At 30.7% G+C, this 21,271-nt stretch overlaps 1 protein-coding gene across 8 annotated transcripts in view; it reads right to left on the bottom strand.

The window, feature by feature from the left end:
- EndoA (SH3 domain containing GRB2 like, endophilin-A) overlaps window positions 1-21,271 on the bottom strand; it is a 128,627-nt gene that overhangs the window by 57,824 nt on the left and 49,532 nt on the right. Inside the window, exon 1 of one of the 8 annotated variants that reach the window (XM_087165372.1) lies at window positions 684-901. The exons of 6 other annotated variants lie outside the window; for them this stretch is intronic. The gene's annotated coding sequence lies outside the window, so the exon portion shown is untranslated. Of the gene's footprint in view, window positions 1-683; window positions 902-21,271 lie in introns of those variants that run through there. One more of the 8 variants, XM_087165370.1, reaches the window with a different exon arrangement.

The following is a 21,271-nucleotide window of genomic DNA, read 5'->3' as shown; positions in this document are numbered from 1 at the left end:
AGTTTCTGGTTACCGTAATATTATTTTCTTACTGTCTCTGCTTTTAATGACGTCAGCATCGGGTTACCACAATTTTTATTTACCGTTATGTGATTGGTTTTCGGTTTATTTTCATATGTGTATACATTGGCATGTTTTCAGATCGCCAAATATTAGAAGGTCCCCCAATTCCACACTTCAACCCGAAATTTTTCTCAATTATTTAACTTGGTAATAAACTTATGCTTCACCATCTAATTGTTTATTTTCATTGATTTTGACCAGAGATGCCAAGTGCTCTAGGTTTGACAAAACATTTTAAAAAGGCGATAGGGAACTCCAAACTAAAATGTGCCGATTTTCGGTTATTTTTGTCAACTTTTTAATAGGCTCAACATGACTTAACAGTAACAAAGAGGCTTATCACATTACAGCCTTTTAATTATTTAGAAGAAGGGGTGAGTAAAAACCTTATAAATAGAATCTTCTAAACCAAGAATCATGCATTAAAAGACTATCACTCGAAAATGCCCGGAGTACGTTGGGATCTCTGATTTCGATCACAAAGATTTAAAAATAAGAAAGCTATATAAAAGACTCGATGACCATGTGATTAACATTCTCAGCGTTTGTTCAATATTACGGTAATCAAATAGTGATAAAATTAATGATGTTAAAATAATGTTTAAAAAATTTCTACTCACACACTATTTGCAGCATTGTGGAAGAAATCTAGCTTATTACTTACAGCATTGAATTTTTTGAACTTTTATTTGATGAAAACCCACTTTTTGCTGCCATCATATGTTAATGCATGTTTTCATAGAAATAAAAGAAGAATTTTGTAAACTAAGAGTAAAATAAAAATTCACGAAATTAACAGTTTAAAAATTTAGAATATCTGATCACTCTAAGTTTAAAACTATTTTTAAAAAAGTAAATAAAATTGTCTAATAATTACATACATATGTAAACCCAAATGTTTTATTAAAAAAATATCCGTTGTTTCTTTTCTATATTTGCATTGTGTTTAATGTATTTAAAAATGACTTTCAGTCCAGGCCCGAGCAAGAGAGGAATTTGACTGGAAAAATTGGCGGGAGTTTTTGTTTTTTAAATATTTATGTTCATTGGGGTGCTGAATATAAATTTTCAGACCAAACTTTTCCCGTTATTATTACTTTTACTGTTATTATTAATTTTATTACTGATTTCGACGGGTGACATCACTTACAGGTATACAATTAAATCGGATTTAATACACATGACTTCGCCTAATCACTTCATTTCATCTCAAGTTGCAAGTATCCGATTTGAATATGGTACAACTTTAATGTATGTTGATCACGATCAAAAATATCATTTTAGGTGCCATATAATCTATACATAATAATAAACGCGGCTGTGTGTGTGTCTGTATCACAATATATCGCCCCAGAAGCCTCGCCCAGGCACGAAACTCGGCACATAATTGTGTTTGACATAATGAAGAAGTATTTTTTTTCTTTTTCAAAAATTTGGATTAGTTTTTTAGTTATCAGTCATTTTGTAAGAAAGTCTATACTTTTTCGTCTTCAAAGAGCCATATTCAAAAAACTATTAAAAAATGCCTATTCGCGATCGCAACGAACTATAGGGGGCGTTGTTGTATGAGACGCATACCTGCGATTTCTATATGAACCGTCATTCAGTTACTCTGGAGACGTCTTTAATGTAGCGTGTAGCATTGCAACGTTCCTTCTTTAATGTGGCTTATTAAATTTAAAAAAGAAAAATGCTTGATCTTCTTTCTTGTACAACCGAAAACAAAATGGTATCTCTTTTTATTAGAGAAGGAACATCCAAAACACATCGGAAAAATATTTGTACATTAACAGAAAAAAATATGTATATTCTTATAAAAGTTAAAACCTAATGCCCGAGAAATAGTATTATTAAATTTAATGATATAACATGAAAGGCCCATTTAAACTTTACATTCTATAGTTTTAAGAATCATATTAGTTCAAAAATTAAAATGAACAAAAAGTATACATAAGCCTCATAATTTTATGAAATTTAATTTTGTAAACAACGTTTTTTGACAACAATTTTTATCAAAAAATTTCAAGTTTCAATAAAAATCATTATTTAGAAACTAAGAAACGTAAAATAAAGAATGCTGACGAAACAAAAAAAAAACAATTCTTTTTTGTCGCCATTTTTAGTGCTACGAATATTCGTCTTTGGGATTTGCCAAAAACAAAACAAGATGCAATTTTATTTTTTCAGGAGGGAAATATTTTACCGAAAAAACGAAAATGTACCAATACCCACAACATAAAACTTTATCTTGGTAAACGTACGTTTTGGAAATGTTATTTCATTTGGAATCTTATTCAACAGAGTTCATATGGCGATATGATTGTTTTGAATCTATGCTAAACTCTATATCGGCTCATTTTCCACCGAAATCCGATTAACTATTTTGATTTTAAATAAAGTGTTTTATTTTATGAATTGTCGCAAAAATTTTAAGTGTAGATTGGCGGCACTTAAAAACCGCCAAATCTGTAGCGGCGGTGGCGTTAATAAGTAAGTACCGAATTTTTATTCCATACTTTTCTGAATCATATTATTTCAAACATTGGAATATACAAGAAGTATACATAAACACATAATGTTATACCATTTAATTTTTCAAAAGTATTTTGAGAACAATTTTTATCAAATAATTATAAACTAAAAAACGGAAAATAAAGAATTCTTAGGATAAAAAAAACGATTTTAAGAATTCTTAACATTGAAATAAAAACTTTCATATTGTTTCTTTTTTTATTATTCTTATAGTTCTTAATCAGACGTAAAAAACCATTCTGTAGAGAACCGTCATCAAATGAAAAAAAAAATATTTACAAGCAAATTTTTTATTGTAAAAATCATTGCACTTACCTGATTTATGATTCCCGGAGAATTCCAAAATGATAAGTTCCTTGTTTGAAAACTTTATTCTCAAATAAAAGATACATAGTTTATACCTTCATTACTTTTAGATAACATACTACACAGCAAAATTTTATAATTGATATGAATTTGAATATGTAGCTAAAAACAGAATAGCTGAATTCTAGTTGAACTTATTCTTTCAAAATTAAAAAAAACTTACCAAGAAAACGATTTAAATTAATTAAGAATCAGCACAAATGGCACTATTTCAAGTAACTTGGATAATTTTTTATTGTTGTTTTCCGAATTATATGGATACAGAAATATATACTATTCTATAACGAAGAAGAATATGCTATAACTATTACAATTCTGTATGTTCTGAATTCATATTTATTCACTGGAATGACGAAAGCAATGTTGACTTCACTTTAATTCATAATGAATTGAAGACAGAAGAAATGCATTTTACCTTAATACACACATCTGTAACAGTATCCGAAATCGGAAGTCAGCAGTTGCAAGTTTGTTGATAATAGAAATTAAAAATTATTGAGGAATTTTTCTTCAAATGTTTGGCGTGTTCTGTTCCTGAAAGATTTACTAATATTCTGGAGATTTTTTTCAAGTTCTTCGGCCTTTTCCTTAGGGAAATTTTGTTTCTTATTTGCTGCTAAAAAATGGCATCTGATTCAGTCAATGACTTTGATGGAACTAAATGAAAACGTGATAAATTAATGTCCGATATTTACAGGCTCCCGCTAGACGGCGTACTCGAGCGTTGCGATCGCGAATACTTTTCTCCATTCTTATAAATGTATGCTAATGCGAATCTTACAATTGAAATATTAATTTTCGATAACTTAAACCAATAATATACGAAGGAATTAATTATTTAATTGTAAGGTTCGCATTAGTTTACATTTATCAAAGTGGAGAAAAGTTTAACTTTTGTATTAAAAATGTGGCAACATATTCGATACGTAAATAGAACGCTTCGCTTTGATATATTTGTCGCTGTTCATAATTGTTATAATAAGTTTTTCTTCTTCTTTCCACGCTCTATTTTTTTTTTCTTTAGGGAAGACGATAATTTTTGTAGCGATATAGAAATAGAAATTGATACCATAAAAAATTATATAGAAATAGAAATTGATACCATAAAAAATTAATTCGTTTTCGTGTTCTTTTCATGTATTAAGCATTTTAGTTTTTTTTTTCTTAAGCGTTGTAGCTATATAATATATAAAAGCATATGATGCTACTAATCTTCAGATTTCCTGCTATGTTTTAAAAAACTTTATTTGTGAAAGCCTTTAGCGTGGCGGACAGCTGGCCGCCTTAGGCGGCTAGTACTAAATAAATTTTTAATTTAAAATTGTTAAGTCACCGAGAATAAGGGCAGAAAATTATAATAGTTAGGAGAAATGTAAATTATTTTAAACTTAATAATTGCGCGCTAATGAATTCAGGACACATGTTCAGTTTTTAATTAAAACTGATCCCTTTTATTTCATAACCAGCGTTGAACAGCATATCCAAATCTGAGTTCACGACTATCAATGTTCAATTGCGTAATTTGGTAATTTTGAATACTATCCAGAAGACAAGGGAACTTACCTTCGTGGAAGACATTTTGAGGGAACAAACCCGCACTTGCGTTACGTAGAGAAGAAAACCACGGAAACCTTCCACGGCTAGCCAGACGGCAAGGGGATTATAACCCAATATATACAAAATTCTTGAGATAGCTAATAAGCCGTTACTTTGCAATAAACACACAACCCTGCTTATGTAATAAAGAAATAAAAACGCATAGTGCTTAAGCACATTAGCTTGCATATGTATGTATAACAATAAATAAACACCGATAGCTATTTTTATAGCTAATGTGCAAAATAGAGAGTAATTAATTTCTTTCTGATGTAAACAGCTGAGCACTATAATTTTTTTCCACTTGGTGTTTTTGATTAATACACTAGGGGAGAGTGGGGTCAATTGTAACATTTTTTACTTAACTATTTTTAACTAAAAAAAAATCCAATATATTATTAGTATTAATTGACAGACGAGTAAAGTAGACTATCCTCTACTAAAAAAAAATAAATACCTGATTTTAAATATTATTATATTAGTTATTAACAATTTTTGACAGTCGTGCACTTGTTACAATTGTCCCCACTTACGGGGTCAATTGTAACAGTTCATAAATTCAACTAAAACATAGTTAATTATACATATTATCATAGTTGTGATATATTTTTTATTGATCAAAATAATAATGAGCAGAAACCTAAAGGGTTAAACTTTTAACTTTAAGGGGTTAAAAATTTTAATTTATGCTGTGAAAGGTGACAAATAAAATAATGCACATGCAACATAATATAAATGATATAGGGAACTATTGGTGGTTCTTAAAGAGTTAAGTAATGGTTTGTAAACATACGATTATTTATTTTCAGCTGTTACAATCGTCCCTTTACTTATTGTTATAATTGTCCCCAAGACGCCATTTCAGCTTCATTTGTTAAAAACAATGCTAGTTAATTAGCAAAACTAATCTTTTTTTTTATTGAAATGTTAATTAAAGTGTCCACTTACATATTCGGTTACTAATTTTTATTTGTTTAAACAAAATTACTTTGTTACAATATAATATTCTAATACCAAAAAAAGTACTTGCGTGGCGTGAAAATATCTTTTGTGATGTAACTCTTTCAAAAGTACATAAAAATGGTTGCCATCAGGGGTGTACATGTAGATTTATTAAATACACCTTGTGCGCCACCTAGGAACCAAATCTAGAACCCGACACTCGAAATTTTTGCTCTGTTACAATCGTGCCCTGTTACAATTGACCCACTCTCCCCTACTCTTTGTGGCTCGGAGCCACACACACACACTTACATAATCTAGAAAATAGAATTAAACTATAATGTATAATCAAGTATTAAATTCGACACAACTTTTTTAATACGCAATTGTTTTTTTAACATTTATTTTATTTATTATTTTACTTAATGAACTGTTCGCGGATATAGGAACGTTTCTAGTTTTCTTTTCTTACTAATTTAGCCTTTTTTTATGAAGAATGACTCATCAAATTACATATTGTTTCCCCGCTAGTCACATTGGTAATTCCACTTCATTATCCAAGATACAATAATTATTCCCACCCGGTTTGGCGACATTTGTGTGGCAGAATAAACCACCTTATTAATACATTTGCTCCTTAAGAATTTCAATTGTGTTCAGAGTCATTCATCAATTTCAGGAAAACAATACCAAACCAGCTACGCCAATTAATATTTTTTTTTCCTTCTTTCTTTTTCGTGCTTTTCACGATCAATTGGGCATGTTTTTCTGGTATGTTCTTTCAAACTATAGTTGAAAGGGAATTTCTCCTGCCTTCGCCGTTATTTATTTACCCTTTCTATTGATTTCTGCTGGTTTGATTGTAAATAGATCGAACAAAAGAACAGATTTTCAGGATGAACGAATGGCCAATTTCTTATCATCGAAACGGTTGCAGGGGGAATTGATTTTTTTCTTATTAGCTGGCACACGTCATGATTTTATATCATTATCGTAAAGAATTTACCTTTACTTTCATTGCTCTAATTTCCGTTATGCTAAAAGGTAACGGAATTTTTTTTTTTTTAAATGAATTGCTTGAATTTTTATTGAAAAAAAAAATATGACAAGTGTCAAGTACAAGATAATTCTGGGATTTACTGTTGCTCATTATTGGCTATAACGAGAGCTTTTACACTAATCCTTTAAAGAAGCTTATATATATATATATATATATATATATATATATATATATATATATATATATATATATATATATATATATATATATATATATATATATATATATATATATATATATATATATATATATATATATATATATATATATATATATATATATATATATATATATATATATATATATATATATATATATATATAACAACGTTTTTGGAGCGAATGAAGTTTTTTAATCATTACGGCTTAAGTTTCTCGGAATTATTTATTTAATTGAAGTATGCGAAGTTTCTCTTGACTATGCTAAAGAGCCAACAATCTGAAAGAACTTTTGGTAATAGGAAAAACTCAGCAATCTTTAATTCCAATTGACGTAGTCCAAACCCAGCATTTTTAGTAAAAGGTAAAAAAAAAAAAAATTTTCTTACTCTACAAGTTCTTTAATTACTCTTTCGAGTAAAAGAAAAAAAAAGAAGAGAAGTTAATGAGATAATTAAAGGGAATTGTTTCTCCTAAATTCTATTTAATTGGGCAAAGAGTCTTAACTTTGATTGAACTGATTCTTCAAATAACTTAATTCTTATGCCATTAACTTAATTAGCGAAATCACTTAAAATGATTGAAGCAAAGTTACTAATTTAATTGGATTTGAAAGTGAGTCAGGAATAAGCTTTCATGTCACAGAATTAAAGTATGAAGTTCTGTAAAAACATTATCTTTTAACATTTAGATGTTGAAACTAATTAAGGAGTCAAATTTTATCCATTTTCCAGAATATCGTGATTGCTGAATAGATATTTTGAACCTCCTCGCAACCGGATTATTTAAATTCAGAGATATTGGAAATTTACAAAAATATGGTAACACAAAAGTTCCCGAACATTTCCAAATGGAATAATTTTAAATGACCTTTACGACATTTAAAATTATCTCATGCTACCTTATTCATATATGTGTCTGCTCCATAAACTTTTTCTCTGCATACATAATGTATGCTTCATTTGAGTCAGACGATGAAGAAGAAGCTGCGAAAATATGCAGGGAGAACATAAACAGTTAACCTTTTTAGAGGTGATGTGTAATAAAAACTGACTAACTTATTTTTGTCAATAATATAAACTACTAAAATTTTATCTTTTAAACAAACTTTATCAATCACATTTTATTTTCAAAAATGTAAAAATAAAGCTAATCAGTTTATTTCGGAGAAGCATACAGGGACTAAAAAAGCAAGAAGTGGTAGAAAATCATTATTATTTATTTACTTTATTTAGCAGAGCTGCCAACTTTCTACGCTTTATGTAATACTTTATTCTAGTGGTAGCTAATCTTATGTTTTAATGTATTATTTTTTTAATCCATTTAAACTTATTTTCCACACCACTACGTATAAATGATTTAAAAGTTCATATGCAACGCCACTTTGTTCAAGCTCTCTCGAGTTAAGGCTTTTAAAATGCTGGCAAAATTACCAAAAATTCTGAAAGCTTTGGTTTTAAAATGTCTATCACTCTATAAAATATTTTGCAAAAAGCATAGTAGTTGGCAGGTATGATTTAGTTATTCAATTGTAACTACCACCATTTCAATCTCTCTAAATAGATTTTTCCCTTTTTTATTACTCAACATTTTTTACAATTTTAGACGCCCGTGACATCCCTCAAAATACAATGATCATATTTGTTATGGGGTTCTTTTTTTGACTGAGTTTTTGGATTAAAATTTTTATTAAATTTTCATTCATTAAAATCCATTTAAGTACATTATTTTTGAATTAATAAGAAGTTCTGTTATATTATATTATATTATATTATATTATATTATATCATATTACATTACATTACATTACATTACATTACATTGCATTGCATTGCATTGTATTGTATTGTATTGTATTGTATTGTATTATTATATTATATTATATTATATTATATTATATTATATTATATTATATTATATTATATTATATTATATTATATTATATTATATTATATTATATTATATTATATTATATTATATTATATTATATTATCTAGCGTAAGTCTGTTTATGTTAATTTTAATTTGTGCATTCATCACCGTATTTCAGCAAGAAGTCTTAAGAAGCTTCTGAGTTTTATAAAATTGTTTACCTAAAAAATCCTATACCCAATGAATTGGTACATTTTTAATGTTTATTTTTAAATTTAAATTGCAAAAAATACAATTGTTAAATGAATTTTATTTTAGCTCTGTAATGTTAAATTTATAAAATATTAATATTTGGACGAAATTAAATAAATTGCACTCGGTATATTAAATTTCAAACTTTTTTGAAATTTAATTACTAAAAAACTATTCACTTGATTTCGTTCAAATTTTGACACTTAATCAAACTTAATCAAAGTTAATCAAACCCTAACAACCGAAAAACATAAATTAAAAATGCCTGTAGGTTTTTCTTCCCATCTTTTTGATATCGATATTCTTTTAATTATCTTGCTTAAAATATTTTAACGTAAAAACTAATTAAGAAAACTATTAGCGAAAATTACTTTGTGTTATCATATTAAAATGATTTAAACAATATCAAAAGATATTTCTTCAGAAAGTTTTTTCTTTAAAAAAAAAAAAGTCATTCACAGAAGCGAAGCAAAAGTAAAAAGAGTTTTTAGATCCATCTATTTTAAAAGCTAACAAACGACATGTCTTTTCAATAGGTATGTTTACCATCTTCGAATCTTTTTCCTTCTTCTTTTTTCTCACTCCAACAACTCCATTTGAAAGGAGAAAAGAATGCATAAAACAAGAAAAAAACACACGAAAGAAATACCATTCTTCAAAATTGTCTTTGGCAGGAATTCTAGGAGTATAGAGACAGGTTGAAAAGAACGAAAGAAAAAAAAATCTACATCTCAAGTAAGATTAGCAGAAAAGTGGCTAGAGGCCTTTTTGTTTTACTCACTCAATCGTTAGCCAATTGGCGCCCAAGTATTAAATTTTAAAATGCTATTAACGCTGTTTTTGGAAGCTCTGTCGCCATGGAAAATTTTAAAAAAAGTCACAGTTTAAGTGCCTTACACTTGAAACAATGCGATGACTTTAAATTATATATATAATCTTGCCTGGGCTTTAGAACAGGCAAATAATTTAAATATTTTAGAAGTTATTAAACTCTTTAAAAAATCGCCAATTTGGCGATATTTTTTCTCCTAGATGAAAATTATCAAAATCACTGCAGTATTCTCAGTTTTTGCAAATTTTTATGATCTCAGGTAATGTAGCATTGGAGTAAGTTTTTAAATATTAAAAAATTAGACCACAACGTATTTCATTTTCACAAAACTGTAACTTTTCGCCATATTGCGCCATTTTCAAAATAAGCCTAGACAGCGATGGCTTTAGATAAGCTTAAACTTAACCTAACAGTTGTTAACTCACAGCAGTTATAAAAATGGCATCTGTAAGCATCATTTCATAGTACAACGTAGTCTTCGAAAAACAGCCTTGTATAGTGTACGAAAAAGCCATGAGAAAAATAAAATTTTATTACTGAATTAAATCACTTATAAAGTTTTTAGAAAAGTTGTAAGTCAAAGGTTGAAGATAGACATTGCTGCAAAATGTTTTGAATATGTTATACATTCGAGAATTTCGTTTCAAACTTTAATGAATTTTGTGCTGATTAACATTTAAGTTACATCTTACTCAATAACACCACACAAATTTGTGTGGTGTTAAACAAACAATAAATCAAAATAATAAAAAAATGTAGTAGGAATGTTAGTACCTTTTCGAAGGCCTAATTGGTTCTATGACCTATAAAAAAAAAGTTTTTTTTAGAAGATTTTTAAAAAATGGCAATCTGCGGATTCATTTTATTTATCTAACAAATAAAATTTTTAATTTGGAATTATTTTACGCAGACTTAAAAATTATGCCTTACATTTACAACTAGTCTTCGTTATTTTTTTTAACATGAGTGCAGAACGCTGCATGGAAAATTAATGTGTGTGGGTTTCAGCGAATTCATTTCGTATCGCCTGCTTAAACAGCAAATGTGATTCAGTCGTTCCGATGTTCGATTTGATTCACGGCTAGTCGAAGTCAAAATCAGAAAAGGCTTATTGCTCCATTTATTTTTGGAAATCATAAATGTTAGTGGAATGTGAAGGAGCGAAAATGGAAATGCGATTTTCACGGCATTTATTTCAAAGAAAAGTAATTTAAAACGCACCGCGCAATTTATTTCGACTATTGACGTTTTAAGCACGAATTATTAATTTTACGGAAGTTTCTAGAAAGTGTATCAAATAATAGATTGCGGTTATTTTATAACTAGTAAGTAACTAAAACTGAAATTCTAATAAAATGTTGAGCACCAAGTATTTCTTGTATTTTTTTACCGGAGTTGACCGAGCGGTTTCGCATCATTATGTCGGATATCCGACTATGTTCAACTCTGTAGCCATGTCATTTTGAACCCAACTCAGAGGACAAAAGAACTCCAGGAAGAAATATTGGAACAATATTACTTGCGTCGAGAACTTTTTAAATAGAAGCGTTTCATTTGATTTGAATGGGGAGAAAAACCATGAAACATGCAACAATTAGCAAGGCAAGAAGGAGACTCTAGATTTTTACCATCTTGAATATTTTTTTTCAACGATGTGATTAGTGCTTGCCGGGATTCGAACTTGAATAGCCATATTGGAAGGTGAGCTCTTTAACCACTGAGCCTTTCCGGCCGAGTTAGTGGATTTTATAGACGGAGTTAGTGGAGTTTTCTTAAATTTTATTTTATAACCGTCGTCGGACAGACGACCGAATTTTGTGTTTAAAACTATTAATGTTCTACTCCGTAGCCTTGTAATTTTAAACCAATCCAAAAGACAAGTAAACTCCTGGATCCCCCAGAGGTATGATTTGTCATGGGAACGTGGAGAACTTTGTGTCTTGACAGATTTAGCGTGCACCACTCCCCATTTACTACACGGGGAGTCATCGGTCTGTGGGGATCGAACCCACGACCACTTAGACATGGGCCCAGTGCCCTACCAACTAGGCTATCCCAGCCCAGTTAATGGAGTTTTTTTAATATTTTTTTTACCGTCATTGAACAGCCTACCCAATTTTATGGGTTTTAGACTACTAATGTTCAACTCCGCAGCCTTGTAATTTTGGACCCTATCCAGAAGACAAGGGAACTCCTGGATCAAGAAATTTGCCTTTGTGGGGGACTTTCTGGTGGGGCTAACCAGCACTTACGTTACCCGGAGAGGAAGATCACGAGAACCTCCCACGGTTAGCCTGACGGCAAGGGGACTCTAACCCATGATCCGTCTACCACTGAGGATATTTCACGTCAGCACTGTGGTCGGTGCAAGCTGGATGCAGAATTCGTATCGACTAGGATTCGAACCCGGTTCGCCTCATTGGAAGGCGAATGCTCTATATCCCCTGAGCCATTACGGTTCCAGTTAGTGGAGTTTGTAATTGTTTAAAATTCGCAGTTTGTTCAGATTCAGGCGATGCACGTGGTCTATCTTCAAATCCTGGCTAAGGGATAGAGCGTTCGCCTTCCAATAAGGTGAACCGGGTTCGAATTCCAGCGATGAGCTGGTCAATACGAATACCGCACCCGGGCCACACTGACCATAGAGCAGACGTAAAATACCCTCAGTGGTACCCGGATCATGAGTTAGAGTCCACTTGCCACTAGGCTAACCGAGGGAGGTTTTCAAAGTTTTCCCCTCCATGTAACGCGAATACAGGTTAGTCAAAAAGTCCTCCATGACGACAAACTTCTTCCAATACTTGATTCAGGAGCTCCTTATTAGAAGTTTTCCTGTTTTGCGTGCCGTTCTGGGGATGTTAAAATATTACGCAAGCATCTTACGGGGTTTGTGGCATGCTTAATCTTGCTAACAAGGAAAGGGAGGAGTATGAGCAGTGCTCGTACTCCTAAGTGGGAGCACTGCTCCATCAGTAAGCAATGCTTACGTTTAAAAATTTTCTTAAAAAGCAAAATAAGAAATTTAGCAAAAAAATTGCTCCTGACAAAATTTTAATTGTGGAATAAAAGTTGAATTCAAAAGGAAAGAAGAAATTAGAAAAAAAAAATATTCTTCAAAGAAATTAAATTCTGAGGTCAACAGTGTGTAACACAAATTAATCCCAAAGAATATTCTATTCAAAGTTTTATGAAATGAGTTGAAACGAACACTTTGTTTAATATAAAATTATATCCTTTAATTTGAATTTATTTCTGAAACTAGAATACTACAGTAAAAATCGAAATTAAAACAAAATCAGAGGAGGTTGCAACTTTCTTACGTAGGGATGGGAGGGCGTTTGTGATTTGCTTATATTTGCTGACAGGAGGAAAGGGAGAGTCTAAAATTGCGAAAAATATTCTTATTTAATATTTGAATAGTCTCTCTCTACTTAGATGCAAATTTTTATTTTTAAAAATCTTCGCTTCTGTAGTTGAAAAAAAAAGCGGAGAAAGGATTGGTTATTATGATAACCGAAGAAAGAACCTGCAATATAGGAAAAATAATATCCACAATTATTCTAAAACTATATATTGTTTCGATAGAGTTATGTAAGAACAGTGATAAATTGCGACAAAATCAAGTGCTTTTCAACATTACCACATTCCCAATTTCAAATACGTATGCTCCTCGAAAACAAAAATATCTTACTGTAGAAATTGACGAAGAATGCTTTTCAATCAAAACTTAAGAAGATTTTCCTACATTTTATTTTTTTCATTTAAAGTAGCAGCACAATTTATAAATTTTTTTAAAATTTATATTCTTGATTTTTATTCTTTTATTTATTTCTTTAAAATATTTTTCTCCATCATTATATGTAATTAAATGAAGCATATACTTAAATGCATGATGATCCCCCGATGGTGTATTTAAGCTCAATCAATACGAAAATGAAAAAATAATTTCTTTATCTACAATTGTCATTCTTTACTATTCTGAAAACCATACTAAAAAAAAGTTTAAAAAAATGTCAGGTATGGATTAAGGGGGCTCAATGCTCAAAGATGGCATTAACTCATTTGCACTTATTTTAAACCCATACCTACTGACTCTCCCGGAGTTTTCGGCAGATTATATTTTTTTATATATTTAATTTAGAAGCAAAATTTTTTCATTCATGCTTGATTACTGCTTCAACAAATTTGATTTTACATACTTTTAACTACCTCTATATTTAAATAGTTTAAATATAAATAAATATGGCTAACTTGTAAACTAATTGTCTTTAAAGTGATGGCAAATTAAAAATTTAGTATTGGTAGTTGTTCGTAGAAGTATGTAGATACATAAACCTCGGAAAGAAAACTTCAAAAGTTTTGTAGAAAAGGGAACTCACATATTTAAAATGTATTAATTAAGAATATTTCATTAAAAAATAACAACGAAATTTTTTCACAAGATTTTCATTTTCTGCACTATTAGTTTACGTGATCGGGTGAATTAAAGGAAGCGTGATGATAACATCCATATCACGATCCCAATCTGTAAAACATTCTATTGTAATACGCACACCACTTGTTTAAAACACAGACACAGGTTCTTGGACAGAAAAACACGGCATAGCGCCAGAATTTTCCTTCCCTCTCTGCACGAGATTCGAACATTACCGTAAAAACTATTTTGGGAAGCATATTCCAAAAGCCGCAACTCGGAATTACCAACCTGTAATTTCGTGTTGACTGGAGAAAAGAAATTTAAAAGAGGAAGAGAGAAACCTGCGAACATGGAGATTAATTTCCGTACTCAGTTGATTTAGAGAAGTTAAGGCTAAAGGGCAAGTGAAAGCGAGCAAGAGAATTTAACTTTTAAGCCATTAACTTCAGTAATGGAGTTCAACGCCATTTTAAAGATCGTCTGAGTATTGGACTGATAAATGGAATGAAATAAACTGACAGAAAAAGAGGTGATCCATCTCTCTGCATAATTGTGGAAGTTTAACATTTTTGAAAAAAGCGGACTAATACTATTGCTGTTTGTGTTTCTTCGTGGTCTATGATAGAATTATAAGAACAAATGACAATTTAAATTAAATAAACGTTCTTAAATAATATATTAAAAGATATTACTGGATTATAAACCTCATTCGAACACAAATATGTAAATTGGAAATGACAGTGGACATGTTTCAAGCTCTCGAAAATAGGAGTCCATTTTCAAGACTTGCCAGACGTGAAGGAGAAGAAACAATAGTAATTTGAAATATAAAACGTAAGGTTTCGGACGAAAAAAAAAATAAAAGTTTGAAGCCAAAACTAGAAACGCAGCAGTAGCCGTGAGAGAAAAAAATTGAATTTCGACAGTGCCAAATTTATTCCTAATCCAGTCCCATCAGCTCATCTTGATGCCCTAGAATCTTGTTTTATTCATAGGAATGCTGATTGCCTTATTAATGGTCTTATTTCCTCACTATCTCTCTATAGCGCGTGGAAATGCATTTGACCTTAATTTGACCCTTGTGACTTTTCTAATTTTGGTATCTGACCTTTGCTTTTCCACTTTTAGTTTGAACCTGTAATGCTTTATATTTAAAAATCACTTTTGTTTCTTCTCCTTAACGTCTGACAGGTCTTAAAAATGAACGTCTATTTTTGAACGCTTCAATCATTGTCAACTGTTATTTCCAATTGGTATATTTTTGAAGCGAATGAAATTTCTAACTCAGAAATAACAATTTATTTAAAATAATAATAATTTCGAGAATAACAAGTATGTCGGCTTAACACCTTGTTGACCTGTAGTATTATACATCTTCCATGATTTACCACGATTTTTAATTTAAATAAAATATAGTAGAGAGTGGAACTCAGACGTGAATACATCGTGCAACGCAGTTATTATTATTTACAACTTTTTAAGATTCACGTTTAAACATGTGAGTAGTAAAACAGGGATGAATAATTCCAAATTAACACCAATTTAATTTGCCCTTTGAGGCCCTTACAGTCACTTACAGTGACTTAAAGTTACAGAAAAGCTCCCGCATGAAGTCTTTACCCCTGAAATGAGAAGAAAATAAAAAAAAAAAAAAAAAACTGCTAGTAAAACTATTTCACTCTTACCCTGTTTTCGGATGGAGTAAAATATATGTGACTAGTACCATGAATATATTACAACTCTAACAACGTGAGCAATCTCTTACAGCCATGATTGCTTTAAAACTCAAGTGAAAGCTAAAAGCTTTTGAGCTAAAGACGGAGAGGGAGACTCAATAGACGCAAAGTTATTATAAGTGAAAGCTAAAAGCTACATGGTGGAGAGTGACATTTAATATTACAATGCGCTAAATAAAACAGGTATTACCTTAAAGAAATAACTTTTAATCTAATGATCTGATTTTCACAAAGTTTCGATCTTAAAGGTTAAAAAGGGCGGCCTGAAATATACTGATTAATTGGAGCTAACTAAGAATTAAATTACAGAAACAAGAAAAAAAAACGTACTTTTTCTAAACAAACATACCTTTTAAATGAAAAAATACAAAATACAGTTTAAATGGCAGAATTCAAATCTTGAACTAAATGCTTTTGAGAAATCAAATTTTAAATATACGTCTTTTTTAAAATTGGATAACTCAAAAATTATCTGACCCCGCAAAAAAAAAAAAAAAAAAAAAAAAAAAAAACAGTTTTTTATAATGTTTCATTATTTTTACTAATTTTATTTAATGATAGTCGGAAAATTGTGAATTGATAAGTTTACTAATTTTTACAACATTTCAAATAATTTTAAATGACAAAATATATAATTTGAACGAAATTAGTGCAATAGTTTTAGGACAAAGGAAAATTTAAAAGTAGAGTTTTAGTTTTTGCTACCAGCACTAATAAATTTGCATATTAAAGGTCAGAAATCTTTGTCTAATGGTCAGTGATCTTAGAATCACCAAGATTGGTTTTAAGTACGTAAAAATCTGATCATTGAAATATTATTTACGGTTGTATGTTTTTTTGGGGAGAGGGACTTAACTGAGAATTTTCTTTAAATTTAGAAACTATAAGGATGAAAAGAGCAAAGATGTAAGAAAATGTATGTAAACCGTGAGAAAAAAAGAAAGAAAAGGGAAAAGAAAACGAACTACCCTGAATAACTTTTGATCTAATGATTGGATCTTCACGTTCTAGGATTCAATCTTAATAAGGGGTGACCTCCTATGCTAATTAGTTAGTGAAGATATTTCAAGTTTCGAAATCAGATAGAAAAACGTACTTTCCTTGACTAACATATCTTAAAAAATTCGCATGTTTAAAATTCGATTTTTCAGGAACTATTTGAGCGATTTTCCGTTGACATTTTGTATTTTTTTTATTCAAAATTACATCCTTTAAGTTGAGGTAAAAATTATACACCTTGCAATTAAAAATTGTTTGATTGTTATTAAATAAAATAATAAAAAAATAATTACTGAAAGTTTAATTTATTTCTAAAAGTTATTTAGATAAGTTATTATAGTTATTTAGTTAAATAAAGTTAATATATAATTGAGTGCAAAATTACACTTAAAAAGTTCTCGAAATATGGTGAAATACGCAAAAAGTAAAAGAAACATTAATGGGTTCAAACTTTTGATCACACTCCTGACCAAACTATTGTGACCCTATTTTTCAGATTGCGGTTACCCTCCATATTTTAGGGGTTAGAATCTGAATCAGTCGGAACAAAGGTATGTTTATTAAGAGAAAAGGCGTTTTTGTGTCAGATTTCGTAGCTTAAATTTTCATCTGCACTGTTTAATCATCATATTTGATGTCTCCCATCAAACCATTAATATTGAGTCCTAGAACGTGAAGATCCAACCACTAGCCCAAAAGTTATTCGCGGAATTCCTTTTTATTTCTCTGCTCGCTGTTTATATACTAGTTTACAAAGCTATCTTCTTAACATTTTTTATATGCTAGTGTCATTAATGTATTTAATACATTAGTCGCTTCTTTAATATTTTCAAGAAGAGAAAATATTCAAACTTTTAGTCGTGTGAAAAGTAATCAAGATATTAAACGCAATCTCTTCGTTGCTCTAAAATAGTTCAGTTGATGTATGGTCATAACTCATTTTATGTCTTTGCTGATTTAACTGTCATAAATGCGGTGTTCCATTATTGAATTGTTGCTTTCTCCAATTTAGCAAATTGTTCTCCGTACGTCACTTTTACTTACTGTTCCATTTTATGTTCTAATAAACGTCGACAGTTTAATGAATTCTCGGTATTTATAAGAGAACCTTAACTGTTATTCCGATGGCTTTTCTAGAAATTAAATGACCGTAAGGAAATTATTTACAAATTGCAATAGGAAATTTAATAAAAAATATGCAAATACAATGTAAATCAACAAATCTGCTTCTTTGTGCTTAATCAGTTTAAATAATTACATAAATAATAAAAGACTCGAACTTGAAAGATCAATGTTTATCATTAATTATTTTTTTATATCATCAGTAAGAATAACATTCTAAGACTAACACGCATCTCTACTACACGTAAGACTAACACGCATTTGCGTTACTTAAGAGGATAACCACGAGAAACCTCCCACGGTTAGCTGACGGCAAGGGAACTCTAACCCATGATCCGTCTACAACTGAAAATATTTAAAGTCAGCACTGTGGTTGTTGCTAACCGGATACGGAATTCGTATCGACCAGCCATCGCTGGGATTCGAATCCGGTTTACCTTTTTGGAAGGCGAACGCTCTTTACCCTGAACCATCACAGCTCTCTCTCACTGTTTGTCGAGTTCTGCATTAAATCAATCTTTTTTGGTAAATTTGCTGCAAGAGGTTCAGAAATGATCACTATGTTTGATCGGTAATATGCGCCTAATATTGTGATAGTACGAAGAACTGGAAACATCTTAAATACCGAACGCAAGATCTTCAAATTCAATAAAAGTCTTCCAAAGTTTAGTTACATATCTGTGGGTTAAAGCAATAACAAATAACCGAAAATTGATATTTGATCAGCGAGTTCAAACGAAGAAAAATTGTAAACAAAGGTACAGAAAATCGATATCATGAAATCAATGCTGAAACGCGAATAAAATAGTTATCGTAATATTCATAGGTTTTACTGTACTCCGTTGTAAGTCAAGAAAAGACCATTGCTGTATAGGATTTAAGTAACCTTCCGCGATTGCAAATAGTTCCGTTTTATTTAGCTATCAAATTATTTAATTATGCTTTCAAAACAATACAAATATAAAACTTAATATTACTTACAAGAATGAAAATTTTAAATTTCAGAAATGTTGCTAACTTTCACTGAAATTTAAACTTTAATTGATATTTTTCAAAATAATATTATTCACGCTTTCAAGCTAAGTTATAGTAAAACAACTGAACAGAATGAAATAAAATTCTGCACCCATAATTTATATAAGTCCTTAGACAACACAACTATACAGGGTGTCTCAGTTAAGCGTTTCAGAACTTCTAAGAGGGGTAGGGGGCATCCTGACGACTCGAAATCATATAGCAATGTGGGGTCGGAAATGCTTTCCTGAAGCGGTGACGTACACAGAAGCACCATAAAGAAAAGAGACCGTAAGTGAAAAATCGCTATAATAATGCATTGAAAAAACTATATGGTACATGGGCCAAAGTTAGTGTTCGAAGTTTCTGCCACCGGCTACAATGTACACCTCACATCTCCGGCTCATGGACATTCGAACATTCTGCAATACTCCAGGCATACCTCGCAGGCAGCTACTGCGATTCTTGCGACCAGCATTATCAACAGGGGTGTCATAAACCAGTGTTTTTATATGACTCCAGAAATCAAGACATGATAGGTCGGGTGACCGAGGAGGCCATGTAATTTTTTCAATGTATTATTATAGCGATTTTTCACTTACGGTCTCTTTTCTTTATGGTGCTTCTGTGTACGTCACCGCTTCAGGAAAGCATTTCCGACCCCACATTGCTATATGATTTCGAGTCGACAGGATGCCCCCTACCCCTCTTAGAAGTTCTGAAACGCTTAACTGAGACACCCTGTATTTAACTTGATAAAGGGAACTCTTTTTTTTGTAATGGAACATACCCTCTCCATATTTTTTTAAGAAAGAAATAAATTTTTCTTGACTGCCACAACTTATTAAAATGTATTCCATATAAATATGAATCAAATTTTATTATTTCATTCTTAGTATGTTTTTTAGGGGGTGCAGTGGACATTCATGAATACAGCAACCATTTAAGTGCCTTAAATTTTCTCCTCGTACATACCATAACTCTTTATATGTGCTTGAGCGATCGAATTATTGTTATGATCAGGAAAGACATTTAAAAAAAACACGAAATACATTTTGTGACAAAGGTTTATACGCCACTATCAGACCTACAAACTTTTATGCTCTTCAAAAAAGCTTTTTTTCAGTAGTGATAGCCCACGAAAGTGATATAGTAGGCAAATACTTATTTCACTGTTGGCCATCACTGAAAGAATAGCTGCCAACTCTTCCGGTTTTCCCGAAAGACTTTATTTTCATATTTAAAGTCGTAGCGAAACTCACGTTATTCCATTAAACTTTTTGATTTTAAATAATTATAAATGCAGGGTTCCCGCGGGCCTTGTAAATTTTAAAAAGTGGCAACGAAAATTAAATGGCAATAATTTAATTTCTGTGTAACCACCACTAAAAATCGTTTTCCAAAGAAAGTATACATGCATGAAAATTACCTCTTCTACGGTATTTAGCGACAAAGTGGTATATTAAAATAAGGAATATCTTCTAGCATTAACTACCACCATTTGCTACCACAAATAGAATTTTTCAAAGACCGCGGAACACTGTAAATGAGTTTGACGACCACTACATATAAATAATTACAAAAAATATATAAAAGCATATTAGTCTTCCGAAGGCGAATTTTAACATGATCAAAATATAAACATATTTTTGAGTAAGATTGTTTATCGGTATTTTTTTACTACCACTTATAAAAAAACCATTCACGGAAAGAGTGAAAAAGTTGGCAGTTATGCTTAAAATAACCATCGGTCTTCTATATACATATTTAGTGTAGTGGTAGTAAAAGTAAATGAAATCAAATTTGTTAAAACGGGAATCAAGTATGAGGGCTAATATTTTGCTACCAGATTAAATATAAAAATTAAATCTCCGGAAAAATTGGAGGTATGCAATATATATTAATTTTGAGGGACCATAAGACGCCCTTGTATTTTATAAAAGCTAACACATTCATGCCTACCGTAGCACACGATTGATGCAAATTTCTACTGAAATCTAATCAATAGCAGCTTCTTTAAACATTGGGTAAATTGAAGGTGATAGCTAGTTTTAGAGAATATCCAATTTAATTAAACAAAAATGCCCTATTGATATTTCATGACAGCATAATTTTCCGTCACTCACATTTTGCATTTAGGCTCCCCTTGGTAGAGATTGAGTTAACCGTTAACCTACCGGATACACATTTCTTAGCAATAAGAAATGTGCCGTTATGAATAAAGTGATAGCACACTTGTGATAGAATTAAGAACACATTTTGTTCATTTAGTCACCAATTTGGTTCAAAAATAAAATGATAGTGTGATTTC

This window comes from Parasteatoda tepidariorum, chromosome 6 (assembly GCF_982258835.1).
Source record: "Parasteatoda tepidariorum strain Cologne lab strain chromosome 6, Ptep-v5.0, whole genome shotgun sequence".
NCBI lineage: Eukaryota > Metazoa > Arthropoda > Arachnida > Araneae > Theridiidae > Parasteatoda > Parasteatoda tepidariorum.
This window is presented reverse-complemented; position numbering and strand designations above follow the sequence as displayed.